This window comes from Callithrix jacchus, chromosome 22 (genome assembly GCF_049354715.1).
Source record: "Callithrix jacchus isolate 240 chromosome 22, calJac240_pri, whole genome shotgun sequence".
NCBI lineage: Eukaryota > Metazoa > Chordata > Mammalia > Primates > Cebidae > Callithrix > Callithrix jacchus.
Window position 1 is genome coordinate 51,650,747 of NC_133523.1, and position 15,420 is coordinate 51,666,166.

General features: G+C 49.8%; 1 long non-coding RNA gene and 1 pseudogene across 2 annotated transcripts in view; one reads left to right on the forward strand and one right to left on the reverse strand.

The window, feature by feature from the left end:
• The window catches only part of LOC144580931 (uncharacterized), an 85,518-nt gene extending 71,283 nt beyond the window's left edge, over window positions 1–14,235 (forward strand). Inside the window, exons 2-4 of one of the 2 annotated variants that reach the window (XR_013531270.1) lie at window positions 9,102–9,254; window positions 11,206–11,303; window positions 12,030–14,235. This is a non-coding gene — a long non-coding RNA (uncharacterized LOC144580931). The other variant, XR_013531269.1, reaches the window with a different exon arrangement.
• Window positions 2,960–3,057, reverse strand: LOC144580958 (small nucleolar RNA U13; annotated as a pseudogene).
• Window positions 14,236–15,420: the final 1,185 nt, after the last annotated feature.

The following is a 15,420-nucleotide window of genomic DNA, read 5'->3' on the forward strand; positions in this document are numbered from 1 at the left end:
AGTAGTTATTCATAGAATGAATAAATGTAAGAATGAATAAATGGCCGGGTGCTGTGGATCACGTCTGTACTCCTAGCACTTTGGGAGACCGAGGTGGGTGGATTGCTTGAGGTCAGGGATTCGAGACCTGCCTGGACAACATGGTGAAACCCCATCTCTACTAAAAATAAAAAAAGTTAGCTAGGAATACTGATGCACGCCTGTAATCCCAGCTACTCAGGAGGCTGAGACAGAATTGCCTGTACCCAGGAGGTGAAGGTTACATTGAGTCGAGACCATGTCACTGCACTGTAGCCTGGCAGAAAGAGAGAGACTGTCTCAGAAATAAATGAAAATAATTTTTAAAAAGAATGAATGAAAGACCAGAAGGCCTAGATAGAAGGAATATGTTATAGTAATCAATAGTGCACAAGGGAAATTACAGTGAATGAGAATTTATTTGAATATTTCAAGATAGCTAGAAGAGAAGAATTTTTTTGTTCCCAAAACAAAAGATAAATATTTGAGGTGATGACTGTCTCAGTTACCCCGATTTGATCATTACATATTGTCTACAGCTTGGGTCCCCAACCCTCCTGCCACGGATCTGTACCAGTAGCCTGTTTTTGTTTTTTTTTTTTTCTCTCTCTCTCTTTTTGAGACAGAGTCTCAGTCTGTGCAGCGGTGCTATCTCAGGTAAATGTAACCTCCATCTCCGAGGTTCAAGTAATTCTTCGGCCTCAGCCTCCTGAGTAGCTGGGATTACAGGCATATACCACCACACCTGGCTAATTTTTGTATTTTTAGTAGAGACAGGGTTTCACCATGTTGGCCAAGCTGGTCCCAAATGCCTTACTTCAGGTGATTTGCCCTCCTCATTCTCCCAAAGTGCTGGGATTGCAAGTGTGATCCATTGCACCCGGGATTTTTTTTTTTTAATTTGACAGGGAGTTTTGCTCTTGTTGCCCAGGCTGGAACGCAATGGCATGATCTTGAATCTCTGCAACCTCTGTCTCCCAGATTCAAGCCAGTTTCCTGCCTCAGACTCCCAAGTAGCTGTGATTACAGGTATGGGCCACCATGCCAGGCTAATTTTTGTATTTCTAGTAGAGACAGGGTGTCTCTCTGTTGGTCAGGTTGGTCTCGAACTCCCAACCTCAGGTGATCCACTTGCCTCAGGCTCCCAATGTGCTGGGATTACAGGCGCGAGCCACCGTGCCCATCTCACCTGTTGGGAACTGGGCAGGCAGCACAGCAGGTGAGCAGTGAACGGGCTAGGGAGGCTTTATCTGTGTTCACAGCCGCTCCTTATTTCTGGCTTCACCACCTGAGCTCCACCTTGTGTCAGATCGGTGGCGTTGTTAGAGTCTCATAGGAATGCAAACCCTACCGTAAGCAGCACATGCGAGGGAGCTGGACTGCGTGCTCCTTATGAGAATCCAATGCCTGTTTATCTGTCAATGTCTCCCGTCACCTTCAGAAGGGATGCTCTAGTTTCAGGAAAACAAGCTCAGGGCTCCCACTAATTTTACGTTACGGTGAGTTGTGTAAATATTTCATTATATATTACACTGTAATAATAACAGAAGTGGGCCGGGCACAGTGGCACATGCCTGTTATCCTATCCTTTTGGGAGGCTGAAGCAGTCGGATCACCTGATGTCGGGGGTTCAAGACCAGCCTGGCCAACATGGTGAAACACCGTCTCTGCTAAAGGTACAAAAACTGGCATGGTGGCAGGAACCTGTCATCCCAGCTACTTGGGAGGCTGAGGCAGGAGCATTGCTTGAACCCAGGAGCGGAGGTTGCAGTGAGCCACAATCATAGCATTTTGGGAGGCTGAAGTGGGCGGATCACCTGAAGTCAGCAGTTCGAGACCAGCCTGGCCCACAGGTGAAACCTCGCCTGTAATAAAAATACATAAATTAGCTAGGTGTGGCGGTAGGAGCCTATAAGCTGACTTACTCGGGAGGCTGATGCAAAAGAATTGCTTGAACCCAGGAGGTGGAGGTTTCAGTGAGCCAAGATCATGTCCCTGGACTCCAGCCTGGGTAATATAGGAAGATTCTGGTTTTGTTTTTGTTTTTGTTTTTGTTTTTAAAGGCAAGCCAGTTACAATGGCTTATACCTATAATCCCAGAATTTTGGAGGCCAAGATGGAAAGATCACTTGAGACTAGGAGTTCAGGTAAACCTGGGAAACATAGCATGACCCCATCTCTACAAAACATTTTTTAAAAATTGGGCACAGTGGCATGTGCCCATAGTCTCAGCTACTCAGGAGGCTGAGGCAAGAGGATTGCTGCAGCCCAGGAACTGGAGACTGCAGTGAGCCATGCTTGTGCCACTGCACTCCAGCCTGGGTGACAGAGTGAGACCCTGCGTCTCAAAAAAAAGAATTCAGAGTAGAGAAAGGTATGAATTGTAAGTTCAAGCATTGAACGTCCCACATTTCCTTCAGAAGTGTTGATGCGTGCCCCAAGAACTCTGCATTCATTTCCCAGCGCTGCCTTAACAAAGTACCCTAAACTGTGTGGCTTCTACCACAGAGATTTATTCTCACAGTTCTGGAGACCAGGAGTCTGAAATCAAGGGATTTTTTATTGTTTGTTTGTTTTTTCTCTGAAGGCTGTGAGGGAGGTCCGTCCCAGGTCTCGCTCATGGATTCTCAGAGCCTCCAGAGTTCCTTGGCTTGCAGGTGGTCTTCTGTCTCTGTCTTGAAACTGTCTTCCCTTTGTAGGTGTCTTTGTCCACACATCCCCTTTTTATAAGGACACCAGGCACACTGGATTAGGATTCACCCTCATTACCTCAGCTTAGCTCGATCACATGGGAAGAGGCTATTTCCAAATAAGGTCGCATCCACAGACCCTGCCGCATAGGGCTTCAGCATCTTTCGGGGAGACAGAACACAACGCATAACACTATAGATTTGCAAATATTTTTAGTTTGAGTTTCTGGGTTTTATTTTTTATTTTTTCGTGTCGGATGAGTGATGTGATGATACCGTAACAAGTTTTGAGAATGGCACATATCATAAAATAGCCTGATAACCCAATTGTCATGCTTAGGTTTTGGTTTTTTAAAATTTTAGTTTTTCTTGAGGCAGGGTCTTGCTGCAATACTCATGCTGGAGGGCAGTGGTGCAATCATGGGTCACCGCAGCCTTAACCTCCTGGACTCCAGCGATCTTCCCACCTCAGCCTCCCAAAGAGCTAGGATTATAGGAATGAGCCACCAGCCCCAGCTGTTCCCTATTTTTTGTTGGTACGTTGTTCATTTTTCTCAAAAAACACACCTTTTTATCTGTGCATACTGGCTCATGCCTGTAATCCTCAGTACTTTGGGAGGCCGAGGCAGGTGGATCTCTTGAGATCAGGAGTTCAAGACCAGCCCGGCCCACATGGTGTAACGCCTTCTCTACTAAAAATACAAAAATGAGCTGGATGTGGTGGTGGGTACCTGTAATCCCAGTTACTCGGGAAGCTTAGGCAGGAGAACCGCTTGAACCCTAGAGGCAGAGGTTGCAGCGAGCCAGGTTCATACTCCCGCACTCCAGACTTGGTGGCAGAGCGAGACTAACTCAAAAAAAGTGAAATATACATACATATAAACGTGCACATGAACACACACACACACACCTTGGCAATTTTTTTATATATCAGCATTCACTGGTACAATGTAAATTCTATGGTAGATTTTATTTAGATTAATACAATCTAAATACTATTCTATTAAGTGCTACAACTAAAAAAAATAGGCCATGCATTTAAATGATTCAAAGTTCAAAAACTATGAAAGAGTATAGAACCGATTCTCCCATATGGCAGCTCGTGGCATATGTGTTTAAGTAAATCTACGTGAGGCTGGATACGGTGGCTCATGCCTGTAATCCCAGCATTTTAGGAGGCCGAGTCGGGTGGCTCACCTGAGGTCAGGAGTTTGAGAGCAGCCTGACCAACATGGTGAAACCACATGTATACTAAAAACACAAAAAGCAACCGGATGCGGCGGTGAGCTCATATAACCCTATCTACTTTGGAAGCTGAGGCAAAAGAAGTGCTTGAACCTGGGGGACAGAGGTTGCGGTTAGCCAAGATCATGCAACTTCACTTCAGCCTGGGCAATGGAGCGAGACTCCATCTCAAAAAAAAAAAAAAAATCTAAATAAATTAACATTTAAGAAAATGAAAGATTTTGTTCTTTGGCTGCGTGGGCCACATTTCAAGTGCTCCACAGCCGCAGATGGCCCGGAAATATGGTCTTTATTGCAAAAAGTTCTATCGGTTGGTGTTGGTGCAGCCTTAAAGCCGCTCTTCCACCCCTCCTCGAAGCGAACCACTGTTACGGTTCCTTTGGTGATTCTTTTCCGAGATGATCTATGCACACAATCAGCACGTGGAGTTAATATATGTACCTAATAAAATCAGCATCTCCCGTGTAGTGCAAATGACCATGTAATAGTCCATGGAATGGAATGTCTTCAGCTAGTTTCATAATGAAGTGCTCTTGAGTTTTTCCCAGGTTTCCTGTTAAAATTATTCTGTCGAGAACACCATTCTCTCACAGAGTACATTTTTAACGGTGGAATTCCCTGGCCAGAATGTTTATATGTTTTTCTCATTTCTTTTCTATTTTCTTTCTTTTTTTTTTCTTTTCTTTTCTTTCTTTCCCTCTCACTATTCCCTCTTCCTACTTTTTTTCTTCCCTTTCCCCCTCTCATCCTCCTCTTTTTTCTCTCCCCCACTTTTCTCTTTCTTTTACAAGGTCTTCTATTTAATGACATAATCCTAATTCACTGCAGCCTTGAACCCCTGGGCCCAAGCGATCCTCTTTCCTCAGCGTCCCAAGTAGCAGAGACTAAAACCTGTGCCCCCATGCCTTTCTATATTTTTATTTTCTTTTTAGTGGAGATGGGTCTTACTATATTGTTCAGGCTCGTTTTCATCTCTGTAGGTGCTTTTCAAGAGATCTTACTAAAAGGTACCTGGATAGAACTTAGTCACTTGAAGCTCTTGTCCTTGAGTTGAAATTTTGTGTCTGCCTCCTCCATCCCGGGGATATTTAAAACTTCTATCCCCTTTTCAGGCAGATCCGTGACTTCAAAAAGTGTACGAATGTTGTGAGGCAAGGCGGAAGGATCACATGAAGTCAGGAATTTGGGCCCAGGCTGGCCAGGAAGGTGAAACCCTGCCTCTACCAAAAATACAAAACTTACATGAGCGTGGCGGTGCACGCCTGTAGGCCCAGCTTCTCAGGAGGCCGAGGCATGCGAATTGTTTAAATCTGGAAAGCGGATGTTGCAGTGAGTCGAGATCGTGCCGCCGCACTCCAGCCAGGTACAAATAGCAGCTTTAGACTTGATCTCGCCAGGCATGACCACTGGGCACGTTCAGCATAGGATCACCGATTCTGCCTCAGTTTTCAGTGTCTTCTCTGGGGCCTGGAGTATAGCATCTGAAGCCGAGCTGGATGTCTTGCTGCATAAATACTCTCTCCACTTCCACCTGTGCCATCAGTCTGGGTGAAGACTCATGTCAGGGGAGAGCCGTCGTCCTCCTACAGCCCCAGCTGTCTGATGGCTGAGACTTCTGCCTCATTTCCAGAACTCCCAGGGGCCCTTGAACGTCTTGTTATTTGATACATATGCAAGCACAGATTGCTCGTACCTCCCCTGAGACCTTCCTGCCACTCTCTATAGAGCTACCTGAAGCCTCGAAATGTTTATTTGCCTTTGGAGAAATTCTACTTTCATCTGCCCCAGACTCATCAAAATTACAGTAACAGCCAGCACTCCAACTTTCTGGATCCTGTTCCAGCAGAGAGGAAGTCTGTTCTTCAAGTCCTCTTTGTAACCCCATTTAAGATGAGGAAACTGAGGCAGATGAGCTCATGAATACAAAGTGCCAGAGCTTGGGTTCAACCTCGAATCCCTGGGCCCAGGGGTTCGAGGCTCGTGTTCAACCTTAGAGTTTGTGGAATTTAAGGTTGATGTTGGAAGCGTTCTGTTTGGCACCCCCTACCCTGGTGTGTGGGGGTTGTGTCCTGGGTTGCCTGCAGAGCCCCAGTTTATGCCTGCTGACCTGACGCATTTGTGACTAGCGTTGTCTTTAACGGCAAAACGTCGTGGTTTGGGAGAGAAATTCTGTGCTCACCCAGTTCACCCGCACCCTGAGGAAGCTCTGACACCACCGCACAGCTTCTGATACATACTGGAGAAAGCCAGCGCTAGGAGGTGCCCGTCAGCAGGAAGAGCTGCAAGCATCTACATCCACATGTAGACATATCTGTACACATACATTCATATACACACATCCATATATATACATGTCTTTACATCCACACACACGTCTGTACACCCACACATTCATACACATGTCTACATATAGACACCTTCATGTACACATCACTGTACACACAATCCATATCCACACATTCATGCACACCTATCTGTGTATTTTGGTATAGCTGTATACATACACATCTACACACATCCATGTACAGATAAATCTGTACACAGATGCATACACATTCGTCCACACACATCTGCACATACGTCGGTGGGGATCAGGGAAATACAGCATTAAGTAGTGACGGTCTGATAATAGCTAGTATTGTTTTGACATCTTTTGGGTGAACTGACTAGCTAGTGGCTATCAGAGGGGTGTGTGAGGTGTGTCTGCAGGTTGGCAGGGCCATCAAACGCGGTATTTGTAGTTGCTCGTGGCTTTCCTAGAGGATCTCTCACGTGGAGCCTTGGAGTGTAGTGAGCTGTTCCTGTGGCCCGCCCGCCAATGTCTGCACCAGTGACCAACAAAATTCTGGCTTCACGGGCCTCAAGGACTTTGGATTGTACAGTAAAAAACGCTATATGCCATCATCGGACGTGTCTGGTCTGCAAGTGGAGATCTGTTGCCAGTGGCGGGATGGGAGCTGGAAGAGCCAGGAGGATGTTGCAGTCAGACAGATTCAATAACCAGGGCTGGAGCTGGTGTGCAGCGTAGGTGGCAGATGAGGTTGACTCTAGTCACATTCCATAGCGACGGTCGACTGAGTTCCTGATGGATCCAATGAGGGGGTTGTCAAGGAGAGAAGAGGAGTCCTCTGTGTTTATAACACAGGTTTCTAATTTTGAGAAATCCAGAGTTTAAAAAATTGGGGAAGGCCTGGGCATAGTGGTTCACACCTGTAATTTCAGCACTTTGGGTGGCCAAGGTGGGCGGATCACTTGGGATCATTAGTTTGAGATCAGCCTCGCCAACATGGTAAAACCCCGTCTCTACTAAAAATACAAAAATTAGCTGGGCACTGTGGTGTGCGTCTGTCATCCCAGCTACTTGAAAGGCTGATGCAGGAGAATCATTTGAACCCGGGAGGCGAAAATTACAATGTACCTGGATCCTGCCACTGCATTCCAGCCTGGGTGACAGAGTGAGACTCCGTCTCAAGAAAAATTAAAAATTGTGGAAGAATCGGCATAGAAAGCCATTAGCTTGGCTATCTCCTGCCCTCTCTCTGGTCCCAGCTTGTGTAATCACGGCTGGGCTTGCTGTCCAAGCCTGTCATTTCAGATGACACCAAGGCCTTTTCAGGGCTAGAGAGACCTGCTGCCACCCATGTTCGGCAAGGCTGAGTGGTTTTAGGCACAGCTGGAGATGAAACTGGTGATGGGGGCAGCCCTGTCATCTTTACAGGGAACCTCACACAGCAGGTGGGCAGCAAGCTGGCCTCTCCACATCACTGAGCCATCTGCTGAGTGACCAGGCCCATGTGACAGGTAGGAGATGCAACTCCCTGTGTCCTGTCTCCTCCGTGACCAGGCTAGGGTGTGGGCCAAATGCCTCCTGATGATCTTCATCACTTCAGTTTCTCAATATCAACATCCCATCTAAGGACAGACTCAGGCTCAGTGTGAGCCCCCAGAACTTCCCACAACCTCCAGCTGTCCCCACAAACCATAAAATAGCAGATTTTGGGTTGTTCTTATTCTCACCCACAATAAGAAACATATGTAAAACATTGGCCTAAAATACACGGGGCATTTAAAACACACACACAGGCTTAGCAGATGCTGGCACTGTGCCAGAGCCAGGGCGGTGACACCAGGGTGTGCCGCTTATGTTTTCTGAAAGATTCTAAGGTAAGGACAGGAGCCGGGGCTGGGGGCACTCGGAGCGGTGGCTGTTGACCACCTCATGTGGGTGTTTGGGAGTCATAAGAGCTGGCCCATTTCCACCTGTCTGTTCTGGATGACCTTCAGTGTTGCAGACGCAGAAGCTTCAGAAGGTGAAATTTATTTAACGACCCATGATGTGTAGTTAATTCTTTTGTCATCTGTCCTATTTGATTTTGTTTCATTCTACTTCTTTTTTTTTTTTTGGAGACAGAATCTCACAGTGTTGCTCGGACTGGATGCAATGGTGCAATCTTGGCTCACCGCAGCCTCTGCCTCCTTGGTTCAAGCGGTTCTCCTGCCTCAGCCTCCCAAGTAGCTGGGATTACAGGTGCCTCCTGCCATACTTGGTTATTTATTTATTTATTTGTATTTTTGTAGAGGCGGTGTTTTACTATGTCGGCCTGGCTAGTCCGAAACTCCTGACCTCAGGAAATCTTCCTGCCTTGGCCTTCCAAAGTGCTGGAATTACAGGAATGACTCACTCTGGCCGGCCTCATTCTACTTTATCCTTGGTCCAAGCACAGTGCCCCACACCTATAATGCCAGAACTTTGGGAAGCCAAGGCAAGAGAATTGCTTGAGCCCCGTAGTTCAAGACCAGCCTTGGAAACATACTGAGACCCCTGTTTCTACAGAAAAAAAAGTGGTGTGTATATATATATGCACATGCACACACACACAAGTTAGCCAAGGTGGTGGCACATGTCTGTAGTACCAGCTACTTGGGAGGGTGAGGTGAAAGGATCGATTGAGTCTTGGAGGTCAAGGCTGCAGCGAGCCACGATCAGGCCTGTCTGTGGGCTGTTTTGCAGGGCACAGGTGTTGACTCTTCAAGGATCCCCCAATCCCAAGGACCCTGGGGTATTCCCGAGTCCTTTTTTTGCCTGGGGCTGGGGGTGTCGGTCCCTGGGGGCTGACCCTTTCATTTGCCTGCTCTCTATCCCTGCAGCACCGATGGAAAGGAAGGAGGCTGGATGATGAGTGGCTGCCCTGGATGCCAAGCTGTTCGTGTCAGGACTGTCAGGGCTGCATGCCCTTGGCCTGCTGCAGCAGCGGGGCTGGCTGTGGACCGAATCCCTGAGTATCCCGTATGGCCTCCCGGGTAAGGCACTGCATGTCTGGCTGCGGGGAAGGTGGAGGTGGCAGGGCCTTCCCCGGTTCCTGTGGCTGTGGCTCTGTGAGCTAAAATACGCTGTCAGAACAGGATTTTCCATCAGTCATTCTGTGGGCTCTGAGTAGGACTTAGTACCTGCTCATTAGGAAAAAAAGAAAAAAAAGGTGTGTCTGTTTAGGGGACATTCATTTATCTCTTAAGACCTCCCCACGGACAGGTTTTAACGGAGTGACGAGTGAAGCAGACCACAGGGCTGGGAGAACACGGCAGAAGCCAGGCTGGGCTTGGGCCTCCTCCTCTTGGAGCCCTGGTGGAGGGCTGCCTGGCAGAGGAGGGTAGGGGTTCTTTGATCGATCCTCACAGCTCAGGCAAAGCAGCCAGCGCACCAGTGCAGCACTGGCCAGAGGCTGCAGACAGAGAGCGGCTCAGACGGCGCCTACAGGCTGGGGCCGGTCCGCACACTCCACTGTACACAGATCCTGGCTTTCAGTCACAAGGCGGGTGCCCCGGCCTGGTGGGATGTCCAGAGAGAGCACCTGAGTCTGGCAAGTGGCGATCTGAGTACCCTGAGCTCATCCCCAGAGATGAACTTGCTTCCAATAGCATAGCCATATAGGAATGAATCCAGGGCTGGCACTTCAGCTTCAGTCTTATGTCTATTCATCTAGGATTGCTTCAGCCCTGGAGGCAGAGGTTGCAATGAGTCAAGAATGTGCCACCGTACTCCAGCCTGGGCAACAGAGTGAGATCTTATCTCTAAAATAAACAAATAATGTTTAAAAAAAAAAAAAAAAGCCAGTCACAGTGGCTTACACTTGTAATTCCAGCACTTTGGGAGGCTGAGGCAGGCGGATCACGAGGTCAGGAGTTCAAGACCAGCCTGGCCAACATGGTGAAAGCCTATCTCTATTAAAATACCAAAATTAGCCAGGCATAGTGGCAGCTGCCTTGTTCCAACTTCTGTCCTCTCCACCATCCGGGGCTAAGACCTTGCCCAATGTCAGGGTTGGCGTCCCTCTGACTGGCTGTTGAATGTGACCTCCATAGCCTCTCTTCTGTGCCAGAGTCCCATGGCCACCCACAGGGCAGTGAATTTGAAAAAGTGCTCAGGACTCTGCACACTATGCTGTTCACAGCTGTCATTGACTACAGTGAGAGAGGAGGCAGGAGTGTTGGCACAGGGAAGGGGGCCGGGGCGGAGTCTAGGATGAACCACGGCCAGCACCTAGTATCCTTTCCCAGTCCCTGTGCCTTCAGATGGGACGCACTTGTCTGTCCCAGCACTATGTCACCCAGGGTGTTTGGTGGGGCTGCCTAATTGGCAGGTGCCGCTCGGCTCAGAGCACACTGTCAGACTCCTAGGAGGCAAGCAGGGGTCTGGCATAAACCACGTTTGTACAAACAGTTCAGACGCAGAGCACCTCATATCACTCCTAGGATTGGTGGGAACCCTCCCCCAGTCCAAGTTCCCAGATAAGTTATGAGCAGGCCATGCAGAGGCAGCTCGGGTCTGCTGTGACAACTCACTAGCAATCTCCAGTGCCTGCTGCTCTATTCCTTTTCCTCCACTCCCCCCACCATCTTAATCCCAGGAAGAGGCCCTATCTCTTTGAGGCCTGGGCTGGGCCTCTGAGCTGCCCAGAGGCCTCACGGTGGGTGTTGGCTGCCAGTTGCAGGGCCCCTGGCCACACTGAAGGACTCCTACCTGGAAGTGATGTTGCGGCCCCTGGAGGAGGTGTGGAGGGAGTGGGCAGAGGAGGCCATGTGGTGGCTACAGGCCTGGGTGCCCGGGATGCCAGGCAACCAGGGTCCCAGGCCTATCAAGTTGACCCTGGGGGTCATGAAAGGCACCCTGGAGCTGGTGAGTGAGAGCAAGGATGAGATGTGGCTGGCAGTTGAGGACGACCGAGACAGCTCTCACTGTCCCCTCCCTTTCCAGGTGGCCCACCAGATGCTGTCCTGGGCTGAGGTTAAGTTCTCATGGGCACTGAAGAGGCTCTGCAAAGCCCTGCTTGACCTGTATGGCCTCACAGCCAGGTAATGCTGGGTTTGGGGTGTCGCATGCAGCGTTCCTGCCATGTATCAGGTGCAGTGCTGAACGCTTCAACACGCTCTGACTCACTGACTACTTTGACCGCCCTACACAGAGGCTTCTTCACTCCTTATTTCACAGGAGAGAAAATGGGGTTTCTTCCTCACTCCAGAGAGACCTCGTGAGCACAGTCCCAGTGCAGGCAGGATTTTAGGAGCTGCTGCAGAGGAGTGCAGTGGGCAAAGCTGACCCCTGCCTTCAGGAAGCTCAGTTTTACTGAGAGACAGACACGAAGCCCAAGAAATCATCTACAGCAGAGTGTGCACAGCTCCCTGCAGAAAGCCTGAGAGTCCCCTCTTAAGCAGGCCATTCTGCTCTGTCACATTTCCTTGCTTTTGCTTTGTAATCATCTTTTTTTTTGAGACGGAGTCTTGCTCTGTCTCAGTTGTGTGATCTCAGCTCATTGCAACCTCTGCCTCCTATGTTCAAGTGATTCTCCTGCCTCAGCCCTCCGGGTTGCTGTGACTACAGGTGTGTGCACTACTGCACCTGGCTAATTTTTTTGTGTTTTTAGTAGACAGGGTTTTGCCACTCCAGGCTGGTCTCAAACTCCTGATCTTCAGTCATGTAACCCCTTTGGCCTTCTAAAGTGTTGGAATTACAGGCATGAGCCACTACTCCCGACCTGTTATGTAATATTTTAAACACATAAAAGCCCTTCTTTCTTGCAGGTGGTGCAGAAGCCAGCTACAGGCTGGCTGTGGCCCACCGCTCATCGTTTACCACCACTGAGCCATACCTTAGGTGGCAAATGCTTGAGATGGAACATTGGTGAGACGGTGAGCTGGGGATCCTATGGTGTGGCCATGGCCAGCTTTGAGGAGAAGGTATAGTTCAAGCAAGAGCCACGGGGCAAGTGTGGAAAGAGAGCTCCAGGTGGGGGCTCCACTGCACAGGGACTGGGAGAGGGATGTGCTTGGCCTGTTTTTTTTTTTGAGATGGAGTCTCATTCTCCGTCACCCAGGCTGGAGTGCCGTGGTGTGATCTCGGCTCACTGCAACCTCTCTCAAATTCAAGTGATTCTCCTGCCTCAGCCTGCCAAGTTGCTGGGATTACAAGCATTCACCACCATACCCGGCTAATTTTTGTATCTTTAGTAGAGATGGGATTTCACTGTATTTTCCAGGCTCGTCTCAGAATCCTGGGCTCCAGAGACTCGGTGCAGGGATTACGGGCATGAGCCACCGTGCCTGTCCTGTTTGAATAGCAAGGTGGTGGGGCTGATGCGACTGGGAGGTTCCAAGGCTAGGGGATGAGAGGAGGACTCTGGCTTCTGCACTGACCTACGAAGGTTGTGATCACCCATTCACTTCAAAAGGCCCCTTTTGTCTCTATGTTGAGAACACGGGGGTGGTGGATAGAAATGGGGAACCCAGTCTAGAGCAGGGGCCTGGGGACCAAATATCCTTTTCCCTCACAGCCATGATGCCCACCAGGAACCGGGCTACAGGCAAGGGGGCCGACCCTTCTTCCATGCCGGTGGCCTTGCAGAGCATCTGGATTCTGACTCTGCCTCTTCCTGGGATGTCTCTGCATCGGCTCTGTGTGCCTCAGTTTCCCCAGCTGTAGAATAGGGACCGGACCCACATCATGGGAAAAAGGCTCCACGTAATACAAGTTCCCGCTCCTGCCACCTTGCGGTCAGAATGTAGGCTGAGGAAGGGAAGAGCTCCCAGGGCGGGGCTTTGGCTTGGTTGAACAATCACCTTCCTGGTTATTCGCCTACCCGGTGAGTGGAATCTCGTGGGGATACCAAAAAATGGATTTAAATGGCAGTGAGGGTGTCGAAGCTGCTTCCCGCCCCCAGCTGCAGGGCCTCTAGGCTCCCTAAAAGTAAGCGAGTCCACCTGCCCGTCCCCCTCAGTGGCCCATCAACAACAGAGCGTGCAATATTTCTCTTCCCACTCCACCCCCACATGAGCCGAGATATCCCTGATCATTCAGATCTCACAGGCTTGACCCTACTCTACATATTGAGAAAGTTCCAGTCCTCCCCTCAACTGTAGAAATTTCCTAGACCTGTCTGTCAGGCACACTGGCTTATGCCTGTAATCTCAGCACTTTGGGCAGATCACTTGAGGTCGGGAGTTCGAGACCAGCCTAGCCAACATGGTGAAACACTGACTCTACTAAAAATTTAGAAATCAGCCAGGCATGGCAGTGAGTGCATGTAGTTCCAGCTACTCTGGAGGCTGAGAAAGGAGAATCACTTAAACCCAGGAGGCAGAGGTAGCTGGGAATCGAAATCGTACCACTATACTCGAGCTTGGGAAACAGAATGACATTCTGTCTCAAAAAAACAAAAGAATTTCCTACACCTTCCAGCTGCTATTTTTTGCATCCAGACACAGAGTCCCCATGCTGCCCAAGACCCAGGGGGCAGATCAGACATGACATAAGATATCTGTGTCATCAAAATAGGGCAGCTTGTTTCTGTCCCGGCATCACCCACCACCTCCGCTGTCATGTCAGCCTCTGTGCTCCTCCAGCTCATTATGGGATTTTCTAGAACAAGGACAGCCCTCCCCAAGATGCACCCCAATGCTCTCCATGGTAGAGCTCTTCCTGCAGACCTCTGAGCTCCCCCTCTGCAGCCAAAGAAAGCACGGCTCAGCAGCTTGTCCTGTGGGTTCCCTCTAGGAACTACTCAGTGGTGGTGACGCAGCTGCTGCCTGGGGGCGATGTGGTGTGGGGGTGGGGGACTGGCTACCTGATGAAGGAGAAGCTGCCGTGGCCACTCCGACAACTGTCCAGGGCCAACATGCCATCCGAGTTCTACCGGCTCAGATGCCGCCTGCTGCAGGGTCTCTGGAGGAATGAGTCCTGCCCTGGGCTGTGCCACCCTACTCCCTGGGAGCCCCCACCCCGTGGGCACAACAGCAGGGCCATGCAGGGGCAGGGACTGTGGGGGCACAGGGAAGCCTGCAGAGGCCTGTGGCATTACCGTGATAGTCCCAGAGCTTATTGGACTTTCCAAGGTCCTATGGGACTAGGGCTGAGGCTGCACATCCTGCTTTTCTCCAGATTATATGACCTTGCCCAGCAGTGCAGCTAAGGGCGGTGCTGGGATGACAAGCTCTGGGCTCCCGAGAAGCTTGCCTGTGGCTCAGGTGAGTCTGCTAACATCCGTGGACTCTGCTTCCTTTACTGTGAAATGCAGGTAACCACGTGGCTTACTCACGTGGGTAAGGAGCATGTATGGTTTTTAATGCACGAGGAAGCCCCTCATGTCCGTGTGGGAGCCACCGTACCCAGGCTTGGCAAGTAGCGGTTTATCGGTGTGCGACTCACATGGAAGTCTACGGCTCCCTAGAAGCGTGGGTGTAGTCAGGTCAAAGCAGCACGCTGATCTTGTAAAAAAAAAAAAAAAAAAAAAAAAACAGCCTGGTCTTGAAGTCCTGTGCGTGTGACCATGGGCTTCTCTGTGCCCCTCAGTTCTGACAGCTGACCACGGGGCCGGTAGCGCCTCCTTTGGGATGCTGGCCCTGGCCAACAGGTGTCTGGCTGTGCATTATGGATGGTGCTTTCCTACCATGGGCACGAACACCCCCAAGGCACAGCTCAGGGGCTACACTGGCTGGACTGGTCAGACCTGTTCCTTCACAGGCCATCTCTTCCCTACCATGAACAGGGCTGGTCTGCAGGACACCAGTGTCATGTTTGAGGTAGCCGTTGGCCATCCACTTAAACGGTCAATGTTTTTTCCCCACCTGAGCAGCTTCCTTGAGATTAAATGGATGACTTGTATAATTTTTTTTTTTTGAGACTAGGTCTCACTCTGTTGTCATGGTTGGAGTGCAGCGGTGCGCTTTTGGCTCCCCGCACCCTTGACCTCCTGGGTTCAAGTGATCCTCCTTCCTCAGCCTCGCAAAGTGCTGGGATGGCTCAGCACCACCGTGCCCGGCTGATGTGTGAATTTTAAGTGCACGATTCAGTGGCTTCCAGTTTATTCAGAGTTGTGCATGCCTTACCACAATTGTTTTTAAAAGCTACCAGTCTGCCTGCTATGTCCATGGCTGTGCCTGCTCTGGAAAAAAAAAAAAAACAGAAGGATGACTATGT